The sequence below is a fragment of the Peromyscus leucopus genome, chromosome 11, assembly GCF_004664715.2.
Source record: "Peromyscus leucopus breed LL Stock chromosome 11, UCI_PerLeu_2.1, whole genome shotgun sequence".
Lineage (NCBI taxonomy): Eukaryota > Metazoa > Chordata > Mammalia > Rodentia > Cricetidae > Peromyscus > Peromyscus leucopus.
In genome coordinates, this window is record NC_051072.1 from 63,952,308 (window position 1) to 63,977,606 (window position 25,299).

General features: G+C 39.1%; 1 long non-coding RNA gene across 1 annotated transcript in view; it reads left to right on the top strand.

Annotated features, from left to right (window-relative positions):
• The window catches only part of LOC114697396, a 45,187-nt gene extending 22,880 nt beyond the window's left edge, over positions 1-22,307 (top strand). Inside the window, exons 2-3 of the long non-coding RNA XR_003735173.2 lie at positions 6,447-6,493; positions 21,872-22,307. This is a non-coding gene — a long non-coding RNA (uncharacterized LOC114697396). The remainder of the gene's footprint in view (positions 1-6,446; positions 6,494-21,871) is intronic.
• Positions 22,308-25,299: the final 2,992 nt, after the last annotated feature.

The window sequence follows — 25,299 nt, forward strand, 5'->3', positions numbered from 1 at the left end:
AAAAACCATAAAATGAAATCTTTTGCCTCACTTACACATCTGTGTTCTATTATGTGTAGGTATTTCTATTGAAGTTGTTTGTTGTAAAGGAATTATGAATATTAGATGTTTAATGTATATGACAGGCACTTCTTTCTATCTAAGTCTAATCCACTCCTAATAGATTATGGAAGGACAGGACAGATGCCCACAAAAAAACAAAACCAAAACAAACAATAGCTCATCTTAGAATATCAACAATGCTAAAGTCAAGGGCCCCAGAGGCAGGTAATATTCACAGACATGGTATTCTCAGTGGATACCAAAGATCAAGTACATAATACTCTTTAGAACAATCAGAGCTGATGCAGGAGAAATAAAGCAATTGGTGGCTGGATCACTAAATATAACCTGAAGATTCTTAAACACAAATGAAGAATTTAAAGTGCTCAGAGAGAGGATGGAGATAGTGGTACACCCATTTAATCCCAGCACTCAGGAGGCAGAGGCAGATGAATCTAACTTGAGGTCACCTGGTCTACATAGAAAATTCCTGGCTAGTCTGTCTCAAAACAAACAAACAAACAAACAAACAAACAAACAAACAAGTTTCAGTGAAACCAAGTATTATGGTATAATAGAAGATTCTTTGGTCACTAGATGTTAGATATGACCAAGGGGGAGAAATTAGTATACTTAAAAACTATTAGTAGTGGTGGGGAGCAGGATATGCTATAGATCTATCAAAGAAAACATACAGAAAAGGTGAACTCAATTCATATTTCAGAGGAAACCTCAGTTGGAATAAGGAACACACTGGCTATTACAGAATTAGTAGTTGGAATGTGGGCTGGTGAGTTAGTAAAGAGGTCTGCTGCCCTCCTACCTGAGTTCAATCCTGAAACCCATACTGCTGGGGATGTCTTTCTGTATGCTGTGAAGGTGTTGCTCTTATTGATTGATAAATAAAATGCTGATTGGCTAGTAGCCAGGCAGGAAGTATAGTATAAGCGACATAAGCAGAGAGGAAGAAGTCTGGGAAGTAGAAGTCAGGAGACGCTGCCAGCTGCTGCACCATGAGAAGTAAGATGTAAAGTACCAGTAAGCCACAAGCCACATGGCAACTTATAGATGAATAGAAATGGGTTAATTTAAGATATAAAAACTAGATAGCAAGAAGCCTGCCATGGTCAAACAGTTTATAAGTAATATAAGTCTCTGTGCATTTACTTGGGTCTGAGTGGCTGCTGGCCCAAGCGGGACTGGGAGAAAACTCCAGCTACACCATACAACAAAAAGAACCATGCCTTTCAAGTTATCTTCTAACACCACACTTCACACACATGTTACAAGCACACACACACATGCACATATAATCATACACTTATACATACATACGTAAATGTAGTAAACAATTTTAAAGTTGGAATGAATCAATATTATTAGCTCCAGGAGCTACAAAATGGGCCTTTCAAACCAACAGATCCAACAAATGTATGAAAGCAGCTGCTTTGGATGTGGAATATAAGAAAATTTTTAACATATTATACTTCAGATGGATAGTGCACATAAATGTATAAAATAATTTTAATGGCTGCAAAAGTTTTTGTCTGGGCTTTTCAGTTAATTCTGTTTCAAAACATTTAAATATTCTTCTGTTTTATGACCTATAACACATATGAGACTCAACTCTAACCCAGAGGCCATGTATTTCTTCCATCCAATATCTTCCTTGGAATTATTAGAAATATTATCGCCCCATTTTATGGATAAGACAAATGAGGCTTTACAAGATTGTCATTCTACTAAAATTCAACCAAATGTCTTTTAAGTCTTGGGTTTTTCAAAAAATGATTTTTCTCTGGTGCTTATTTCAAACTTCAGCTGATTCACACTTCTCTACAACTACATACTTATTGAGTTTAATAAGCATCTTTCCCTAAGTATGCATACCTTTAAAAGTACACTATTTAATTAGAGCGCATGTTAAAAGAATAAAAATCATCAATTCTACTGTGTAGACATATTTCCTAACAAATAATTTTATGTGCTAATTTCATTTTTGTCATAATAATTTTTATTTTTCTCTGCTTTTTTTTTTTTTTTTTACTTATAGATATATTTTTAAAGGAACCATGGGGAACTAGGGGAAATGAAAGAAAGGGAAGGCACACATATTAGATAATTAGCTTTCAGATGCATGGAGAAGAAACTTGTATGGGGGAGCATGAGGAAAAGAATGAGGAGATAGATAGTAATTTCAAGAACCTCTTTTGCCCAAGGAGCACTAGGAACTCAATAAATCGTACTTCATCTGTCATCTCTATGCTCTGCTAATGACAAGATAAATTGAAACCACACTTTCTTGAGTGCTTATGGTTTGCCAGACGTAGTACTCACAGCTTTACTCACATTATCTCATTCTGTCCCTGCAGCATATTTCCAATTTGCAGAAGAAAAACTTAGGCTTAAAGAGGTTTTACAAATTTGCCCAAGTTCAATGTCTAGTAAGTGGAGAAGGGCCGTGCGGAGTCAAATGCAACTTGTCAGTCCACTCAGGCAGTGCTGTTATTTGGTGATCACCACCTCCTCTCAATGAAGAAAGGACACAATCCAGGACCATGAATCAGAACAGAGCAGGAGGACTTTGGAGCTCCTTGGTATGGAAGACCTTCATGATCTTCTGCTGCCAATGGAAGATCTCATGATTTCTACCATCAATGGAACACATCCTCATGATTTCTGCTGTCAATGGAACACACTCTCATGATTCCTGTTGTCAAATCCCCTTTTGCCTTTTTTTTTTTTAAGAAGTGAGTGGCATTTGACCTCTGGAATATGGTGTAACACCTGAGCCAACAGATCATTCCTAGTGAATTCCATTAGAAAAACTAGTTTGATGAGAGATGCCTAAGATTACTACATAGCCGACATCCAGTAGGCTCTTGCTTTGCTCAATGCTGACCAAACTAAGGATTGAGCAGTGGAGTCCTGTGAAAGTCTGCCAGCGACTTATTTTCAAATGAGAGAATCTCCAGTATCAGTCAACCAAAATCACTGTTGCCTGTAGCATTTCTCCAAGTCATACTACTACTTTCAGAAGATGCAAATATTTCACTACATTTTAAAACTCAGCACTTGCAGAGGGTCATGTTGTAGCTCAAATTTAAAGCTAATAAATGTATACTAACAGCCTTTTAAAAATATTTTTAATTTTTATTGGTGATTTCATGTATATAATTTATTTTGGTCACATTCACCCAACTATCTTCTCTCAATCCTCTCCCCCCTACCACTGAACCCCATCTTCTGAAGGAGGGCCTTCCTGATTTCATGGCTTTTGTGTTGTTATGACTCGCTGAGTTTAATTAGTGTTGCTGGCAAGAGCCTGAGTGGAGAGTTATTTACAAGCGCACAGGCGGCTTACCAGTGGCTCTAGCTCTGAAGAAAATGACTGTCCCCTCTCAGCAATCATTAGCCATCAATAGCTCCTCAGGAAGGGGTGGGGCCTCATCAGCCCCCACCATCCATGATGAAATTTTTGCCTTTCTTTATGATTTATTTATTTACATTCCTGCGCGGAGCGTGTGTGTGTGTGTGTGTGTGTGTGTGTGTGTGTGTGTGTGTGTGTGTGAGAGAGAGAGAGAGAGAGAGAGAGAGAGAAGAGAGAGAGAGAGAGAGAGAGGATATGCTTTATGTGTGCAGGTGTCGCAGAAGCTTTGGATCCTTCCAGGCTTGAATTACAGGCGTGTTGTGAGCCTTCCAGCGTGGATGCTAACTCAGGTTCCTTTGGAAGAACACTCTTTTTTTGTCTTTATTAAGAGAAATTTTCTACTCACTCCTCATGTTATCCACAGACCTCTCCTCCCTCCTCCCACCCCCCAGCCCTTCTTTCCCAAGCCACCCTACATCCCCCAAATCAAGGACTCCCATGGGGTGTTTGGGGGGCTCCCAAGCAGGGGGATCGGGATCTGTCCCTGGTGCATGGGCAGCCTTCTGGAGTCCAGTGTCTGTGGTGTGACACCTGGCACAGCCTTGGTGCAATGGGAAGGGGCTTGGACTCTGCCTAGGCTCAGTGAGCTGGGCTCTGCTGACTCCCCATGGAAGACCACTCTTAACCCATGATGGAACACTGACTGATCCAATCTTGTGCTGGTAACTACAGATGCTGTGAGTTCATAAGTGAACTAGCATGTCATTTCCAGAAGACAGCATCTTATGGGCATTCTGTCTGACTCCCTGGCTCTTACATTCTCTCCTCTCTCTCTTCTGTAATTATTTTGGTAGAGTCTTACCTCCAATCCCTAGTTTAGTATCAAGAGCAGTTACAACAGTCTGGAAAACCTAGCCTTTTAGGCTATTGGGTAGAGCTGTTTGAAAAAGTAAAGATTTTTATCAGCTAGTCTTCTAGGTTGGAAATGTTTTTGTATGTGTGTGCAATCATAGCCTTCCTTTGAAGCCTGATGTCAGTTACTGATTTTACTCAAAGACCTTTACTAGCCTAGTCACTCACAGACATATGTATACATAATTGTCTGTATTTATTCTGTTAATAAATGTTTCAAAGTTATTGTTCTCTGGGGCCTTCAAATAAAAGAGATGTTTATCTCTTTGAAATTTTAGCAACACTACAATTAAAATGAAATGCAATCAATAAAATATTAATGCATCTGTGTTTGAGGACAACTACTTAATGGTTAGATCCATATCTGTCTTTCTCTAGTTTCCTCAAAGTCAATAAATAGCAGAGTCAATTAGCTAACTAGCAGATTAGAAACACAATATACATCTAGTTGTGGGTCTATTGTTAATTCATAGAAGGTGCATGACACCACTACCTAGTCACTAAAAAAAAAAAAAAAAAACCCTTGTCAGACAAGTTTGCTACTGTTGAAATCATTCAACATTATTTTTACCTCTTAGACATCAGCATCACATTGTAAGAAGTAGACAGAATCAAGGGATGCTAGGTCAAGCAGCTCTATAGATCGATCCTCACCATTTCCTGTTTGAACAGGCACTGGATATCACTACCATAGTTAGTGATGAGCTGCACTTAGAATTCTCAGGCCACTGGACTCTAAAACATCATGATACTGAATCCTACCTCACACTCAGATCCTGCATGCACAGTGCAAACTCCTGGACTGACCTTTGTTATTCTTTTAAATAGACAATGATGAAGGAATTAAGTAGACTAAAGCAGGAAAGGGCAGCAGCAGCTCCAAATAAAAGTCCCACCTCACAGTAGCACACACCACAGAATGTCTTGAGACTAATTTTGGTAAAGGTGAGCTAGAATTAGGCTCTAAAACATTTAACTCCAACTTCAGTCTCCTGGAAGGTTCTGACTCTTAAGTCAGATGGGTAGATTTGCTTGAGTTCTGGTGTGGAGGATAAGAGTTTGCTGAATGAGCACGAGGACCTGAATTCAAATCCCCATAATCCATGCACAAAGCAAGATAAAGTGCATGTGCTGTAACCCAGCACCGTGGGAGGGCGGGGTCACTCTTGCCTGCTAGCCACCAGCCTGGCTCCTCGTCCAGTCAGGTCGAGAATGACATAGAAGCACTGCTGACATCCTCCTTTGGGGTCTGTACACGTGTGTGTTCCTCCACACGTACACGGCACACGTGCACGCACCACACACATACATATGCACAGATAAATTACAGTGGAAGTACAGAGAAAAAAAATCCCCACTAATTTTTCTTTGCTCTTTTCTATGCAAATCAGCTTTAATTATTTGTTTTACTTCACGTTGGGAGATGAAAAGATTCCAAGATTCTGTCATTTGTGCAACTCTCACAGCTCTGCACAAAGGAGAAAGTAAAGCGTTTAGCCTAAAGTTTATATAATGTTTCTAACTGTAGCAATAAATAAATAAAATAAGTAAATAAATAAAATGAAAAAGCCCTACCTGGCTGGCGCTGTGGAAAGGTTTTCCATTTCTGTTTTTAAAGTTATTTATTTTTATGTGTATGGGTGTTTCACCTGCATATATGTATGTTTACTGAACACACATGTGGTGCCTGAAGAGGTCAGAAGGCATCAGATACCCTGGAGCTGCAGTTAGAGATGGTGGTGCTGCAAACTGAACCTGGGTCTTCTGCAAGAACAGTTTGCACTTCTAGCCGCTGAATCGTTACTCCCACTCCTTCATGTCGGCTTTTCACACACCCATTTCCACCAAGAGCATGGCGCTGTTAGAGAGACCAATGAAATGCAGATGGTGGAGCAAGATTTAAATTACTTTAAAAAGCCTCATTTTTAGAAATTCAAAGTGTGTTGACCTCGTCAGAGCGAGTCCAGCCTTTGCCTTCAGCTTCGATGAAAGTTTTTTCAATTCATTTAAGGACATTGTTTTTCAATGTGATTCTTAGATAAAGGTCTTTAGAAGCTGAGTCAGGTTGACCAGTTGGATTCTCATTCCTGCTCTTATTCACACGTTCTTATTACCTTTTCAGGTCTCAGGAAGTTACTCGTGAAGGAAGAAGAGGAGGCAGCCCTTACTGTATGATGTTGTGTGTTTATATTTTGAAGCATCAGACAAGAAATAGAGCTTTTTCTCCTTGTGTGTCTGCAAACACAATGTCTGTGGGGAAGCAAGCTTTACCTCGAGAGAGCCTTGGGCAGGAATGACAGATGTGTACCAGGGTGCATAGATCATTCTAGAAAGCATACAAGCAGCAAGTGTCACAGTTTAAAAACTATCTTCTTTTCAGTTTTTTTTTTTTAATTTCTAATTATATCAAGAAGAAAGTCTCAGTCTGGTGCTAACAAGAGCTCTCTAACACTTTTATCTTCCTTTTTTAAGAAATTGAAGATGAGCCTCAGGCTCAGCATCTCCAGCAGAAAACTACACAGTGTTTAATAATACTGTATGGTTTTTATAAATTAAAAAACTCAGAATACCATCTTCTTAGGTGACTTTTTTTAAATGGTACTGTTGCAAAACTTTCTTTTTAAAACATATTTAGGTTAAAAAATTTTTTAAATGATTCGAAACAAATATCAAGTAAGAGTGACTGTGACACATACAGTAATGCATAATGACTGGACTTGCTTGACGGGGTGGAATAAGAGTAACGCTGGGAGAAGGAAACAGGATCGGAAGCCCAGAGATGCCAGGAAATCACAAAGTCAGGACTGCTAGTCACGGGTCACCGTGAAGTCAGGACTTTGTTCCACAGGTCACTGTGAAGTCAGGGCTGCTGTCCACAAGTCCTCTTCCAAATGGAAGACAGACTTCCACTTGACCATGTAAACTGTTTTTCAAAATTGGTCTTTTCCTCTCCTTGTGAACAATATTCATTGAGTTCAAACTTGTAAACATACAACTTGATGTCTTCATTCCCATGTCATATCAGGGCTGACGTGGTAAGGTGACTGAGAGGAACTCCAGATATTAGAATAACTCTACCTGGTTTGTGAAGAGTGAGTCTCTGAGAAGGGAAATGGCAAAGATTGTCTCAATGTAAAATTTTACTCAAAATTCAGTGCTCAACTCGGGCTTTTCCCCCTGCATCTTGAGTATAGTTTATTAAAAATAAGTAAAAAAATGTGCTTTTAAAAAATATATTAAAGTCTTATGTTCTTAGAATTGTTGCTCTTAAAAAATATACTGAGTCATCAAAATACAAAACTGAATTTCTCCTAGAAATAGAAAATTTTAAATGAAGAGAAAATATGTATTGTGCAAATATTTAAAATATTAATACACTTGCAGTTTGTGATCTGGAGGGTTTGTTTTTATTTTTGTTTTTTTGGCTCACAGCCTCCCAAGTCTTCATGGTTATTTGCCTGTGTCCTGGGAACTAATACTTATCAAAGATTCCTGTGATGACTTCAACAGTGCAGTGTTCTGTATTAAGAGGCTATCAGTCATATCACAAAATCCCAAAGTGTATGCGCTTGTGTGTGTGTGTGTGTGTGTGTGTGTGTGTGTGTGTGTGTGTGTGTTGTGTTAGGTATTGAGCATAGGGCCTGGCACTTGCTAGAAAACTACTCTGGCTTTCTCATTCCCGAGTCCAACATTGAGGCTGCAGGGAATTCTGAGGAATATCTTTCCTTGCACACAGTGAGTGGATTCTTTGGGTGCTGTGGAGTCTCTGTTCACAAGGAAAGAGATGACTTTGTTCTTTCCTTTTTGATTTTCTTCCATCAGTTCATGAACAGACCTATTTCCGATGCTGATCAGAAATGAAAATCATATGACACTGGAAATCACTTGTGAGCTAGTTTCACATGGGATTGATCCTTACAGCCTCTTGTCTCATTTATAAGATGCCCATGCCCATGCATCCAGTATTGTCACATCATCCACCTCATGTCATTCAAGATCCCATTATAGGTGACCAATAGTGGGAAACATGTATTAATAATCTTCCTGAAAAGAGAGAGTGGGGTAGAGTAGAAGCAAAATTCTGCACGCAAAAATGATGCAATGCTCTTTAACAATTCATGTCACTGTGAGCTAATTAAAAAATGTATTTATATCTTATATGTATGTGAATGCCTGCACATATGGCTATGCACCATGCAAGTGTCTAGTGCCCACAGAGGCCAGAAGAAGCTGTCATCCCTGGTACTGGAGTTACAGGTGTTTGTAAACTACATGATGTTGGTGCTGGGAACTGAATCCAGGTCCATGCAAGAAAGAAAATGTTCTTAGCATTCCTGCCCCTTGGGCTAATTTATTTATGTGATCTACTTGAGATTTTTTTTTTTTTGGTGTTTGTTTGCTTTACTTTTTTTGGAGGAAGTTCTCTTATATATGTCTAGCTAGATTGGAAGTCACTCTGTAGCCAGGCTGGCCTAAACCTTCAGTAGTCTTCCTGCATTATCCTCTTGGGTGCGAGCATGCACCGTAACACCCAGTTTTTTAGGACTTTGTTTTGGCTTAGAAATTTCAGCTGCTTTATATGCTTGCGAATCTCTCTGTTTCATCAGTGAAGATAAAGTCACAAAGAGCTGCTTACTTCCTATTAACAAGTCACCACACGGTTTTCTCAGGTGGGATAGAACTTTATACCCAGTTTCAAATTTGGACATTTTACCTCAATGATTCCTAGTAGTATTGTCTGCTCCAGCTTTCCCTTTGTAGGTGAGTTTGGGATTGTTGTCTTGGACCTGCAAATCTTGCTCTTTTATGGAGGATATTGTAATGGTCCCACTTTCTAGGTGAGCAAACACAGTAACAGAGAGAAAATAACATTGCTTTATTGACAGAAACATCCATCAAGTTAGTAATATAAGATACTGATTGTTTGGTTAAAAATGTCTTTGATCCCAGAGTTTTTGGCTCAATGTCCTCTCACCTTTTGTTTCTTCTTCATGACTGTCCTACTCATCAAATATGGGTCCATGACTCAGCTAAGTGAAGACACTTGTCAGTTTTCCCCCCTGATGTCCATAGCACGTACACACATTTGTTCGTTAATAAGTTACATATATTAAAATTCCATTACAAATAAACAAAGAGAACCCTTAAATTATATTCAAAGAAAGTCAATTTCTTTGCAATGTTAAGAGTACATTTGTAAAAATTAAGCATTTTAGTGATATGCTGTACATTGAAAATGCTGCAGGATTCTTTGGTTTTGTCATAGTTTCTTTTTTTATGTTTTTTTTTAATTTTTTATTTTTTTTGAGACAGGGTTTCAGTGTGTGGCTTGGAGCCTGTCCTGGAACTCGCTATGTAGATCAGGCGGCCTTGAACTCACAGAGGTCTGTCTGCCTCTACCTCCCAAGTGCTGTAATTAAAGGTGTATGCCACCACTACCTGGCTCATCATATTTTCTAGAGCTGTCCAGATGCATAAAAAAGTCTGCTTTAATGTTGACCTCTTGAAGATATAATCATCATGGAAAGTGTGAAGAGCTTAGAATTGTTTGGATCACGGTTTTATGAAAACAGAGGCCTTTGTATATTTTCTCTTCTTTATTAGAAGTACAAGCAGATAAGTATAGTCAAATAACCTTAATACAAGGAGAATTATATAGGCTTTAATGATAATTGTGTTTGATTTGCTCTGGAAGGACAAGGGTGCCACCTTCCCTGGCTAAGAGCAAAGGGGATTTTTTTATTTTTTTCATCCTTGCTTGAAGCATGGCTCTTTTAATAATAACAATGAACATCAAATTTTAAGATGGCTAATATTTACGAGTGCCACTCTAGAGAGATGGAGTCAAAATTTCTAAGAAATGGCTGTACTCATGAATCATTTACATTCAACATACATCCTTTGAGCCCCTAATATATCCTAGTTAGACACTCTACTATATGTTAGATGCATGAAGATGAACATGACCCAAGCCTCAGAGTTAAAAGAAATATATGATAGAAGAGTTAATTATAAGCACGTGTTTGACTAAGATGCCATGGGAGAGCCTACACTGGATGCAGTTCCAGATACTTGTGTAGTGGAGAGACGAGAAGAGCATTTCAGAAATGGAATAATTATTTCCTGGTACAAAAGTGTGAAGGTTGCAAGTCTTAGGTGGATGAATAACTATCTGAAAGTGTTTTAAGATAAATCACAACTGGTTTTTATGAGTTCTGAAAAACTCTGAATTTGGAGTCAAGCTTTGTCAAGCTTTTTTTTTTTTCTGTCCTGTTCTTTAAGAAGTCTAGCTTGTTATGACAGTGATTCACTGCTTAACTGTTTTACTTACATACTATTTTCACAATATTCTTTCTTAATCTCTGGTGAGCCAGAGAACTGAAGTGACTAGCCAAGAATTGAATGGTACCAGATCAGTTATATAAGATGTCTGGCACTGTTCTATAGGCCTTGTTATAAACCTTTGTGGAATCAGTCAGAAACTTAACATCAGTGAGTCTAAACTTTGTGATCAAGTCAGGGGTATGGTGATATAAGAGTGGAGACTAGTGCACTATGATTTGTTTTGGTGCTGATGTTGAACCAATGCCTTGCACATGCTAGGCAAGGATTCTGCCTCCTCAGCCTAAGGCTAGAGACCCAAATTCTTTTGCAAATTATTGTGCAGGAGAGTGAGGTTATCTTAAAAAGGAAGTTTGTATCATAAGACATTTCTACATGGTGTGAGATGGCTGCCCATTTATAATCATCAGCATGAGTATTTATTTACTTATGAGAATAATTTTACATATATGATCAAGAATCACCAACCAATACATGACATGGCTCATCCAGTCCGACTTCTCTGAGACAAACTCTAGGTTGTTGGGAAAAAAGGAAAGGAAATACAAGAAAGAGAAGAAAAGGAAAGAAATGAAAAAAGAAAAGAAAAAAGGGAGGGAGGAAATGAGGAAGAAAAGAAAAGAACTTCTTCTGCCTTACCTACTTTTCTTTGAGATTGTGAAGTCTTGTTAATCTGCCAAAATGAAATCTAAAATGTTATGAGCAATCCTTATTTCAGGAGGGTTAGTAACAGTGGCAATAATTGAGGGTCAAGATGAAGATCATCCATTCCAGTGGAAATCACACACTGTATTATAATGTGACCGTGATCGCCTTTTAAATATGCAAACTTTTTTTTTTTCATGGTCTACAGGACTGATTAAGCATCATATCATCTGTATTTAAAAAAAAGTTAGGATGTCATGTAAATAACTGTTTAAGAATATGTTTAGAAATAGTTGAATTCTCAAATCCATTTGGATGAAGCCAAAGAATTCATTGCCAATTCTTCCTAATTCAGAAAGTACTTTCAACATTAATTCTTCACATCTATTTTTCTTAAGGAAAATAGTTGCTCGTGGATTGTTGCTGTACTGGCTATTTTTATGTCAACTTAACACAAGCTAGAGACATTTGGGAAGAGAGAAACTCAACTGAGAAAATGACCCCAATAGATTACCCTGCGTGCAAGCCTCTGGTGTGTTTTTTTTAATTAATTAATTTATTTATTTATTTTTCTATTATCAGATTGATACAGTATAAATTCTTATCTTAATAGTGAAATGTTTCATGGAGGCTTGCTCAGTATTGAGTAAAACCAAAACTTTATTATAAGCCATAGTCATCCTAGGGTCCCCACACTATATCTATCTATCTATCTATCTATCTATCTATCTATCTATCTATCTATCTATCTATCTAGCCTCCATTGTTCTGTGGGTTGCAGTCTGATTGTTCTTTGCTTTATATCTAGAATCCACTTATGAGTGAGTACATACCATGTTAGTCCTTCTGGGTTTGGGTTATCTCACCAAAATTCTACCAAGGAACTCCTACAGCTGATAAACTCCTTCAGTAAAGTGGCAGGATACAAGATCAACTAAACACAACAAACAAACAGAACAGTAGCCCTCCTATACACAAATGATAAAAGGACTGAGAAAGAAGTCAGAGAAACATCACCCTTTACAATAGCCACAAATAATATAAAAATACCTTGGGATAACACTAACTAAACAAGTGAAGGACCTTTTTTGATAAGAACTTTAAATCCATAAAGAAAAGAAATTGAAGAAGATATCAGAAAATCCTACCTATCCATGCTCATGGATAGGTAGGATTAACATAGTAAAAAATGACAGTCTTACCAAAGCAATCTACATATTCAATGCAATCCCCATCAAATCCCAACACAATTCTTCACAGACTTGGAAAGAAAAATACTCAACTTCATATGGAAAAACAAAAGACTCTGGTGGTGTTTCTTGATTGATGATTGATGTGGGGGGGCCTAGCACACTACAAGCAGTGCCACCCCTAGGTAGAAAGCCAGCTGAGCAAGCCAATAAGCAGTACTCCTCTGTGGTCTCTGCTTCAGTTCTTGCCTTGAGTACCTACCCTGACTTCTTTTGATTATGGACTGTGACCTGAGATTATTAATCTGAAAATACATGCTTCCTCCCCATGTTTCTTAGGATCATGATGTTTTGTCACAGCAATAAAAATTCTAAGACAACCACTGATTGGCTGTTTTTACCTAACTCAGAGACCATTTATGAGCTATGTAGGATTCTGTGGAACTCTAAGAGTTTTTGGATCACTCTTTGATACCTACTTTCTCATGTTCACATGCATTTACTAGGTTGTCTAGGAATGATTTTTGGTCAGCAGTCATGCCACAAACTGAATTTCTTTGTTGCTTCAATATTCATGTGTTGAAGTCCTAGACCTTAATATGGTGCCATTTGAGGTTGGGGCCTTTGGGAGTTGACTAGGTCATTGGGGTATGGTCCTCAAACAGGATTAGTGTTCTTGTAAGAAGAAGGCGGTGCACTGGTGCCATAGGGGCACAATTGATGTGGGGTAACTGACTTAGTTTTAGACTGTTTTTGAGGCTCTCTCCATCAGAAGGAATACATGCCTGAGGTTTCAAACCTGTTTCAAAAACTCAATGGATATGTAGGGTCATATGTTCTAGGTGGTAATGTGCTGTTGTTAAGCTCAACTGTCATGGCACCAAACTGCATGCTAAATATTTTATGTTTGTACTTCCACAGACAATCGGTACTCCCATCTTGAATCAAAGAAGCTTCTTTTTGCAACAAACTGGTAAAAAGCAGAGACTCGTGGCTGTTTAAGGTGTTGAGAGTGAGTGACATTCACGTTGTCAGCCCTAAGCAAGACATGTATGCCACTGCCTGTTTGAGCTTAGGGAACATTGCAGAAGGAGGAGCAGAAGGAACTCAAGGGCAGGAATGTTGCTGGAGGGCTTCTCTTCAGGTTCCACCAAGCCTCACAGTCCCACAATCCACATATAAAATAATCACTCAGATGCTTATATCACTTATAAACTGTATGGCTGTGGCAGGCTTCTTGTTAACTGTTCTTATATCTTAAATTAACCCATTTCTATAAATCTATACCTTGTCACGTCGCTTGTGGCTTTACCAGTACTTTACATGCTGCTTGTCCTGGCAGTGGCTGCAGTGTCTTCCTCTCCTTCTTCCTGTTTCCCCAATTCTCCTCTCTTCTTGTCCCACTTATACTTCCTGTCTGGTCACTGGCCATCAGTGTTTTTATTTATATAGAGCAATATCCACAGCACTTCCCCTTTTCTTCTTTTTTTTAAAAAGGAAGGCTTTAACTTTAACATGGTAAAATTACATATAACAAAACAATTATCGAGCAAGAATTACAGTTACAATATTAAAGAAAATGTCCTATATATCTTATATTTGTGAGTTTAAGGTTTTTATATCTAACTTATCTTTTATCATAACTAAGGAATTTTAACTATCTAGTCTTTAACCACATCAAAGACCTCAGAAGGATATAATATTACCTGAGAAATGGGAGAAGAATGTATCTAACTTTCGGGAGTCTTGCAGGGTAGACAGAGACAGCTGACAGCCTGGACAGTCACCTAATGTTCCTTTGTAAAGTTGGGGCATCTGTCTTTAGCTCACAGGCTAGAGTCTCTCCGTCATTTTTTTTTTTTTTTTTTTTTTTTTTTTTTTTTTTTTTTTTAGTGTCCTGTAGAATGTCTGGCAGTTTTCTCTGCGAAGCAGGAACCTGAAGGACCATCTTGTCAAGCAAAGTTCAGTGGTTATCCTTTCACAGGTCTTGTATGTCCAGTCAATCAAGCAGTCCAGGCAAGAACAGTTTCTTGCCCAAATGGCTATCTTTGCCAAGGTGAAGATAAACTCCATATGGAGTGTCTTCGATGCCCATCCTCTTCTCTGAAATAAATCCAGTGCTGTCAGGAGCAGACATGTCTCACTATCCAGAATGTCTAAATTTTTTAAACATTTTAAATGCCATATTCTGTAGGTCTTTGAAGTGTTTAAAGACTACCTATCTATCTGAAATATATCTATGTATACCTAGAAGACTTAACTAACATGGCTATAAATATGATTATCACAGATGACTAATTATTAATCCAACATGGTGGTGGTACATTTTTCTGCCAGTTTGTGAGCATTCAAGTCTCAGAAATAGTGGGTCTATGCTTTTATCAAAGCAGCGTGTAGCCTAGAAACCTTTTTTTAAATTTTTTTTTAATACTAGTAAAGACTAAATCTACCACACAGCGTAATGTGCCGCTGGCAGATGCCTCATTACCGCCATACTGCTGGTCAAATGCACACGCCAGGAACCCACCAGTAGTTCAAACCCGTGTTTTGCGGTGTCTAGCTGCCTGTATGAGACATGAAGCAGGAACCTGGTTTTGGCTCTGTTTAGAATTGGGTTATTTAAATATTCTCAGGTTTAAGGTGGAAACTTGAGCCATTGGGCACCATTTGTTGCTGGAGAGCTTCTCTCCAGGTTCCACCAAAGCCCCGCAGTCCCACAATCCAAGTATAAAATAATCACTCAGACGCTTATATTACTTATAAACTGTATGGCCATGGCAGGCTTCTTGCTAACTGTTCTTATAGCTTAAATTAACCCATTTCCATAAATCTATATTTTGCCACATTGCTCATGGCTTACTAGCGTCTTTGCATGTTGCTTGTCCTGGCGGTGGCTGCAGTGTCTCCCTCTCCTTCTTCCTGTTTCCCCAATTCTCCTCTCTCCTTGTCCCACCTATACTTCCTGTCTGGTCACTGGCCATCAGTGTTTTATTTATATAGAGCGATATCCACAACACAGGAAGACAGGGAGGAGGACACATCCCGGTATTATAATGGTTTCGGTAAGAATGGCCCTGTAGGTTCATGTACTTCAGTGTTCAGTTCCCAGTTCGTGGAACTGTTTGGAGGAAGGATTAGAAGATGTGGTGTTATTGGAGGACTAGGGGTGGGCTTTGAGATTTCATGAAGCTCACATACTATTTTCCAGTTGGCTCTCTCTGCCTCCTACCTGTGGATCAGGATGTAAGCTCTCAGGTACTGCTCCAGCGCCACGCCTCCCAGTCTCGCGATCCCCACCAGGATGGTCATGGGCTCTAACATTGAGCTGTAAGCCCTGATAAACGTTTTCTTTTCTAAATTGCCTCGCTCATGGTATCTAACCACAACAATTTAAAAACAGCTAATATAGGTATCTTCAGAGCAGGACACAGGCATTGCAAACAAAGTTTCCAACTCCGAAGCTGCCTGCACTGCGTGCACATGAAACAGGGCCTACCAGTTGCCAGCCAGGGATCAAGGAGCATCTCACGGGGCCCCTCCTCTTCCTGCTGAGCCATTAGCTACTGAGGAACGATCATTGTGATCAGTTGTATATGCAACAGTGAGGCCTCCAGCTTTGCTTAGAAGCAATGGGTCACAAAACAGAACACCAAGACAAGAATCTGGAAAGAGACTTTCAGGGCGAGAATGATGGGAACAGGAGAATGAAAGAGGGCTCGGGTAGAGAATGCATTACATATGTGTGAAATTGTCAAGAGAAATTTAATCAATGAAAGATTGATTTCTGGGTGAAAGGAGGAGCAGGAGGGGTGGAGGAGGAGAAGGAGGGAGGGAAGGAGGAAGGTGATGACAGACCTCTCACCTTTCACATTCCCACACAAGGAATAGCCATGAGACTGCCAGAAAGTGACAGTATCCTATACCAGGAAGAGAGCTCTCAGCATAAACTGAATTATTTCTCACTTAAAACACGTTTTTAGCCTCAAGAGCATGAGAAGATAGGATGGTGTTGTTCAAGCCTCCTAGATGACGATATTTTTGCAATAACAACCTGGGAAACAATGGACCCAGGATTTTCTCTTCTTTCTGGGAGGCATAGAAAGTTGTGCCTTTTGTTTTTGTTTGCAATACTCAGCATTCCGGCCATACACAAGCTTTGTAAGAGATGTTAAATCGCTTTCTTTTGGATTACTCTTCAAGAAGTCTGAAATGAGTTTGGTTTTCCCTATGACTAACTGGTAAATAGAATGCAACAGAAGGCAGAGCCACTTCATTTAAAATTTTCAATCCCACCCCCCTCCCAGAGAACATAGATTACAATCTAGTACTTTGTGTCAAATTCTGGCTTTGTTGCAACAGACTCTGGTTTGGACAGATATCTCTCTCTCTCTCTCTCTCTCTCCCACCCTCTCGCTCTCCCTCTTCCCCCCCTCTCTCTCTCCTCTCTTTCTCCTTTCCCTTTCTATTTCTCTCTCTCCCCCTTTCCTCTGTATTTTGAGGTTTGTCATTATAACTGACACTGGTTTAATTTCCTATTAAAAATATAACAAAGTAAATTGAGGAATCATTATATTTTATTTCACTCAAACCTCCCACACAACAAGTAGCTTGATTTGACAGCATGGTAGTGATATGGACTAGAGTTCCTATCTATCAAGGGGATTTATAGCATGAAGAAGAAACTAAGAAATGAGCCAATAGGGTCCTGTGTGTAATTCTATTTGGAGGGCGAGTATTCCACAGGATCCATGAACCATTATTCCAAATGTTTGGGTAAACACGTCTTAGTTCGTCTTCACCTTCCCCAAGTATATTTACACCCAGCTCCAAAGTGTAGCTTTGCTTTGTTTTATGAATGGATACCAACTGAACTAGCTTAGCTTTTCAAATAAAATAATAAAATAAAATCACTTGAAATACATAGTTTCCTGTTAATCATAAAATGTTTTTTAGATTTCTGTAGCCATCATTATGTAGACAAGAAAATATTCTCATCTCTTACTTTTGAAAATATAGTTTCATATCTAATCCACTTAAACGAATTAGAAACATAATTACAGTTCTACTACATCATACAACTTTTTGGGTCAGTCCTGGTCTCACTAAATATTCCAAATAAAACTGTAGCTTTATTTTTTTGTAAAGTTTTATTCTAAAAAGACTGAAATATTTATCTACATTAAATATGTGAGAATTAGCCCACCATGGAAGAACAGGAACTTAGAAAAGACTGCTTGGGTTTGAATTCTAACTCTGTGAATTAATTGCATTTTGAGAGAGATGCAGTGTTCTTCTGTAACAGGGATGCAGTGTCCTTTTGTGACAGTTTTCTTGGCTGTAAAGTGAGACCTAGTATTTCACAGCAATTGCTATCATAGGTGATGTGATTCCTGCTGGCAATAAGGCATATTCAACAGCAAACAGTGGAAAATGTACCTCTTCGGCACAACCAAACAGAAAGAAGTCCTTATAACATCTTTGGTCCAATCCAGAAACCAAGACATTAATTTCATCCATAGGAATCCAGCTGATCTTTCTTCTTTATTAATATAACTGAAGACAATGTTTAAGACATTTAAAGATAGTAAAAAAGCTAATTTACAGTGCATGTGTTCTGAACTAGCTGTCTTCTGTTTTGGCCTTCACCCTTATGATCCAGAGTTTATGTTATATTTAGCTATTGATCCATTTGACCATGTTTTTATGACTTTTCTAATTTTGTCTAGACTTGCATCGTCCATTTTCTCCTTTCAGTTCGTTCTGCTGTTTACTTTAATCCTTCTTGTCCCGAGCTCAGGGGGAAAAAAAAAGAGAGAAGTGTTTCTGTGAATCAAGTTTTTGACATGTATTTTGTGTAGTGGGGCAACACATACAGAGGTCCCAGGCAGCTTGTGGAAATCCACTCTCTTCTTTCTCCATGCGGGCTCTGGAGATGGAACTGTGCTTAGCAAGCTTGGCAGCAGATGCCTTTGCCTGCTGAATGATCTCACTGCCCCTCAAGAACTATTTTAAGAACGATATACAATGCCACTTCACGTGGTTGCTTGTAATCCAGCTGTCTTTGCCACAGCGTAAGAAACACACCACGTCATGGGAGTGGCTGATGTTTCTGCCTTGTCAGGTCTCAGTGGCAAAAGTGTCAGCTGACTCCACACCAGAACCACTGCTGCAAGCCCAGGGCTGAGCACTTTTATAGGAGGACATGCTCTTTCAAAGACGCTGGTCTGGTCTTTCTGTGGGAAATCACGGGTTAGCAGAAGAGAAAGCCGTATGTTTTTGCACCTGAACCTATGACCTGGATCCAGGTTTCAACACCTGTTAAACACCCCAGAGCAATCCTAGCACTTAGAGTTACTCTTCCATGTTCCTTTGAAAATGGACATTAAAGAGGAGAAAAAGGGAGCACTGAAAAACCAGCACTAACTGAAGACCTTTAGAAAATCACTCTGATTCTTGTCCAAGCATGCTCAGTGAGGAGACCGGCGTTAGTGAATGCGTTCTTTATCAGAATGACTTCTCAGAAGACCTCTCGTTAAGAAAAAGGCCTTGTTAGTAGAGAGGGATTTAGGGCAGTGATTAGACGGTAGGTTTATCCCCTTCTTTACCCCTTCATTGGAACTGGACAAAATAACATTCCAGTGGCATCTGATAGAGCAATGCAAAGAACTCTGGGGTCCAAGTGGACTAAAGCTGATACTTGGGAAAGTAAATTGTCTTTCTGAATTGCATGTGTTCACATGTGGCAGTAACATCAACCCCAGAGCCATGTGTAAAACTCAAAGCCCACATGCTTCAGAATATTGGATATTATCATTTTTCAAGGATTTGATTTTTCCTTAACTATGTGCACTGTGTAGTTGTGTGCAAATGAGTACAGTGCCCACTGATACCAGAAAAAATTTGACACCCTGTAGCTGGAGTTAAAAGCACACCTACTCAATGAGGGAGTTGGGAACTGAACTCCAGTCCTCTACAAAGCAGTGCATACTAATGCTTAACTGTTGAACCAGCTCTCTTGCTCTGTGGTTATTCATCTTAATTTACAATAAGTAAATTTGATGTTACATATTAGAATAGTTAATGCCACAAAGCTTTGCTTTCCTTAAAAACTTCCTTTATGCCAGAAACACATAATCTGCATGTCTTCTGGGTTGCTTAGAAGATGATTGGTGAATACACAGCAAACCACTACATTTTGAGGCAGTGAGGGTGGGGCTTGCCATCCTTCATCTTATCACCCACAGTATTGGTTTGTCTCTTCACAGTGGCCTTCTAGTTCAAGCATTGTACTCAACCATAAATGCAGCAAAGTTGCTTCTAGAAAAACGTGAATTGTTTAGGTTGATAATCATTAAGTTATTATGAAATTATATGACATATACAAAAACAGTTTTCTAGTCAAATAGCTACAAATTATTTTGGAATACTAAGTTCTGTGAGGAAGCTAAAATATCTATAAGTCATAGCCACTGGCCTCAGGAAGCTTACAGCCTAAAAGAGCTGCTGCTTTCTCTGCCAGCTGTGCCCAATCAGAAAATGTATGATCAATTACCTTTCCATTACAACAGGGCTTCTGTATAACCCCTAAAGCATTTTCCCTTTCTTACTTCATATCTCAGTCACAGCAAGTCTTTACAGAGTACAGTGTGATGTTTTGGTGTCTTTATATGTTGTGTGTTAATAAATTTGCAGAATAATGGGTTAACTATTTTCAGAATGGTGAGGCTACCTTGTCTGGGATCACATACTGGAGAAGAGATTTCAGTTACTACCAAAATAAGGGGAGAAAGTACATTTAATTTATTTAATTTAATGGCAAATCCTGAACAGGTATTTTGAGTATCTTACTTTCTCCAGCAATCTCTTATTTTCTGCCGTCAAATATGCCTCCTTGTGACTGCTGGGCCCCGAACAACTCCAGTTGTGGACTCTTCTAGTGAGGGCAAGAGCTGCAGCCATTCCTCCTGTGCAAATAGTACGGAGAGCCCAAAGCCATTTCTAAGATGTGGGTGTGTACTACCACAGGCAGAAAAATGTGCCTGACACTAATCGGCTGTAAAAATGTAGTACAGGATATCCCACAATCAAGACATAAAACTCATCCTTTTACTTAACAAGTGATTATCTCTGATATTCCCTAATTAGTCCTAATACTTTATCAAATAGCTTCAGATGACTCATCACTATTAGCTACAAGTAGGGTGAAACTGAATTAATTTGGCCTAACAAAAATATGAATCAAGAACTCCAAGTATGGATAATTCAGAATCTATAAGGAGGAAGGATGAAAAAAAGTCTCAGGCCTACATCTTTTCTTTTATATATCTCAGGTTTTGTTGTTATCATTGGAGTGTTTGTTTTGAAACAGGCTCTTCTTCTAGTCCTGGTGGGCTATAACTCCTGAGTACTGGGATTACAAGCATGAACTACCATATCTAACCCACCTATCTCTTAAAAACAAAAGTATTCTTGTAAACCTCCCCGGCAACTTAGTTCTTACTGTCCAGAAGCTATCACATGGTCACTCCTAGGAGCAAAGATGTTTGTAGCATGGTCTGGAATGTACATATGAATTCACAGTTGTTGAGATAGCACACGAAAGATCTATGTAAATTCAGAAGACACAGAATCTCAGCAAGGAGAGGGGAGGTTGGAGTGAGGGAGCTGTTGGCAAATGATAGCTGTGCAGAGAGCAACAATCAGTTTTCTTTAAGGGTGTGAGCCCTGCTAGGTTGACCATACTCCAGTGGAAGGGCGCTCAGGTGAGAGTATAAGGGCATCACCAACTGTAGTTGACTGGTTTTCAGAACATGGCACAAAGTAGGGTGTGTAGGAAAGTGGTAGTCATTCTGAGACGAAGGGGGAAGAAAGTGAGTGTGATCAAAATGCATTATATGAAATTCTCAAAGAATTAGTAAAAATGAGAAAAATTAAAAGGAAAACACATCAAAGGGGAGAGAAAGAGGCCTTTCAAGAACATCAAGAATTTCAGTTTCCCAGTCTGTATAAAAATCCATCAAGTAACCGTGAAAGGCCTTGAGGATATTTTTAGCTAGTCGACAGTGTTGGACATAGGAAGCCACTAGTTCTTCCAGGGTAGTTCTTGATGACACAAAGAGCCATCTGCTTCTATCGCCTATTGCCTATGAGCCTATAGTCACTCTTTTTGGCTCTGGGGCAAACATAATTACAGTGTTTATCTGAGTCTTCTGTCCATTTTATGAGCTTGTAAACATTCTTAACACAGTGCTTGGCACACAAGCAATTATAAGAATGAATAATTACCAATACTATGAATGAATTCAGCTAGATTGAGCCTTTTTGAATTCTTGCTATACTGCTTTTAACTTTCTAAAAATGTTTGTACTAGGAACGCCTGTCTGGAGCTCTGGGTGTGTCCTCTGAGAAGTTGCCCATGAGACCAAATGCCCCGGAGGGTAACACGGATCCTGAGTGAAGATTGTCGCAACTGAGTATGGATGTGCTGATCTCCAGGCTCCTGGATGTGGAGCCGTTCATCTCTCCTCGAGAGCTGGATGGAGGCCCAGGCTGCCTTGCAGCATTGAGTGATGCCATGCCAATTCCAGGCAAGGTCTTTATTGCTGGAACCACTGTGTAATGACAGCTTTATTCATGTGAAAACGCAGAATGCATTTCGACTGTATGAAATTGTTTATGTTCATCAGAAATGTTATTTGTCTTCACAAAGTCTGGTTTCAATGAACCAGCTACGTAATGGATATTAAATAAACATGGAATTTTACATGTTTATAATATTTGGTTTCTTGTTGTGATTTTGATGAACAGTATTTTCAAGCACCGTCAGTTCATCCTTATTTACAAAGAAACGTTTACATGTAGCATGGTGATGCAGTGACTAGCTTTATTTTAAATAAGTCAACTTTTCTGTTCAATGTTTAATGTGAAGCCGACTCAAAAATGTTCTTTTTAGGCCACATTTACATTTCTTTCTGAATAACACATATTATATTATTTTTGACTTAGTATCATGAGTCATATAAACCAAAGACATTCTAATTCTATTTTAATGTATTTTTGCAAGATAAATAATTTATAATACACTAATAAAAACTAAGGATCTCATATTAAAAGACTTATAAGACCTGCTGAGAATGATCTATGGAAATTTACTCTCTTAAAAGTAATTTTTCAAAATTATTTTATTTAAATGAAATTTCTTCTATGAAGTCTTGATAGAAAATATAAAACAAAAAGTTGGAACGCCCCTATCTTTTTACACATTTAAGAAAAACAAATGAATACTTCCTAACCAGATGATTTTTATGTTCCATTAAAAAACAAATCAGATGGCAAGCAAACACTCTGCATGCACAGCTTGGCTTTGGTGGCCTCTTGAAGATAAAATTCCTCTTCAATCTATATGTATTAATTTTGTATCTTTAAAGTGATATGGTTTTATTTGTGGATTTATTTATGAAATGTTTGTGTTTGGCCATTCAGAGAAACAAATGCCATTTACTGCTTTTTTGGAAGATGAAAATTAACTATGAGGCCATATTCCTTTCTTCTTTTGCCTTCTCTTAAGCCTGTAAGCATCCACTTACGTCTCAGGAGATAAGAGATGTTAAGAAAGAGAAAGTAAACATTCCAATCGTGAAGCTTCCTTTAGGCCCTAAAGAACTTCTTTAAAATGACCACTGGGTCACACATGACCAACTAACATCATTGCAGAGGCATGTGCGTGCCATGCTGCTGTTGAGGGAGGCACGGGAAGATTCTGAGGAGGAGAAGAAAGCTGACTGCCTATGTTTAAAGTGGGCTTTCCACACGGTGGTAGAACTACCCCATTACGGGTACCTTGTCTGTGGTTTGGAAGTTGAGGTGATGGTGGACAGAGAGGAAAGCGAGGAGGCAACAGAGGAAGCTAAAAAGCAGAGAAGCCAGAGTAGAAAGAAACTATAAGACAAAATGTCGATTGTTGTGGCCACATTTCTAAGTACCCTAGCTCCAGTTCACAACAGCCAATAGGATTTCCTTGTACATGCCTCTCTATGCTACCTTCCGCATTAGGTTACTTTGTGGGTGACCAGCCTCCCCCATTCCTAGGATTCTTTCCTTTTGACTAGTTTCATTTTTCAAGCAGTGACCTTTCCCTGACCTCAGCCTCACTCTGGGGTCACCTTGCTGGAGCCCTGGTATAAAACTGAATAGAAGTCTTGCCAGATTGTTGGCACTGGATAAGTGGTACTGAGCACAATTGCCCTTTTATGAGCGGGAGGGCAGTTTCCTTTCCCGAGGCACAGAGCTCTGGGCTGCCTGATATCCCGCTTTCATTTTGCTGTCCAGATCTGCAAGCCGGTGGCCTTGCATACGCCACGGATCCAAGAAGGGAGAAAAGACCTTCGGCGGCGGGTGGAAGCACCGCTTGCAGCGCTGCTCAGAACCTTCATTTCGTAGTGAAGTAGGCCAAGTATTTGCCTCCAGATAATTCAAAACTCCAGTGCTTGAGCTTCATTTACTTATTTCAGAATTGCACTGTTGTTATTATACTACATTATATTCTTTTGAAAATCATTGCCTGAACATTTCACTATACCTGCATTGCAGCCTGTCCCCCAAACGCCCCTGGAGGTAACTCTTTTTACTTCAACATGGAAGAAATGCAACTATGAATCTACCAGATGATGGGCAGTTCTGACATCCAGGCTGCACTGCTGTTGCTTACCGAAGAAGAAGCAGTCCGTCCAATGGATCCTAAAGCGATGTTCCAGGTCTATGGTATTGCAGTTCTTCCAGATTGTTCTAACAAAATACCTTACAGTGGGCAATGTATACAGTTATGTATACATAACACCAATTTGTTTCTCATGGTTTAGAAGGCTAGGAAATCCAAGACCAAGAGAGTAGCAGATTCACGCATGATGACTGGCTCCTTTCCTGATTCATAGGTAGCGTCACCGAGCTTGCCTTCACATGGCAGAAGGGTCCAACAAACCCTTCAGACTTCTTACAAGATCATCAATCTCATCTCTTCATTCCTTGTGCTCCTGACTCACTTGCCTTTTAAAAACTCTACCTGACTACATCTCAATATTACACTAAGAATTAGCTTTCAGAATTTTAAAGAGTCCACAAGATTCAGAGCACAGGTAGTGAATACCAGAATACCAGACTGTGTCATGTGGTGTTAAAGTTAGAGTCTAGTGCCCTAACATCTCTTGAACAGATACATAGTAAGATTGACAATGTCTACATTTTGTACATGTTCCCACCCAAAAAATATTAATGCTAAGGAAGAGTAAAAGAAAAACCTAAGTGGCTTGTGGGAGACAAAAAAAATAAAAAATAAAAAAATAATCCTTCATCTTTCTATCCAACTTTGTCAAGTCTTGGAAAAATAGTACTTCAAATCATTTTCAAATGAATAGAGTCTCGTCCCACATTTGGGAATTTAATTAAGCCCAATGGGGAAAAGGTATGGAAGTTTTAAATACCATTTTGCTATGCAAAACATTCATGACTATTTTCAGGAACATTAGGTAATTCTATATCAAACACACTCCCAATTCCTATTGGTCTAGTTGTTGTGCCGCAGAACACAACCATCAGTCAGTGTTAGCTCTGCAGACACATTGTTCCCTGTGCACACGGAGGCAATCAAATGAGTCTGCAAATGTTCTTCAAAGAATACGTCTAGAATGTTACTTCGTTAAACATCTCCTTGGCATCCATTCTATTTTCCACTTTGAATTGCTGCATTTAGTTTTGTAATGACCTTCCATGGCAAAAAGGTTTTATTAACTCTTTGATCTTCTA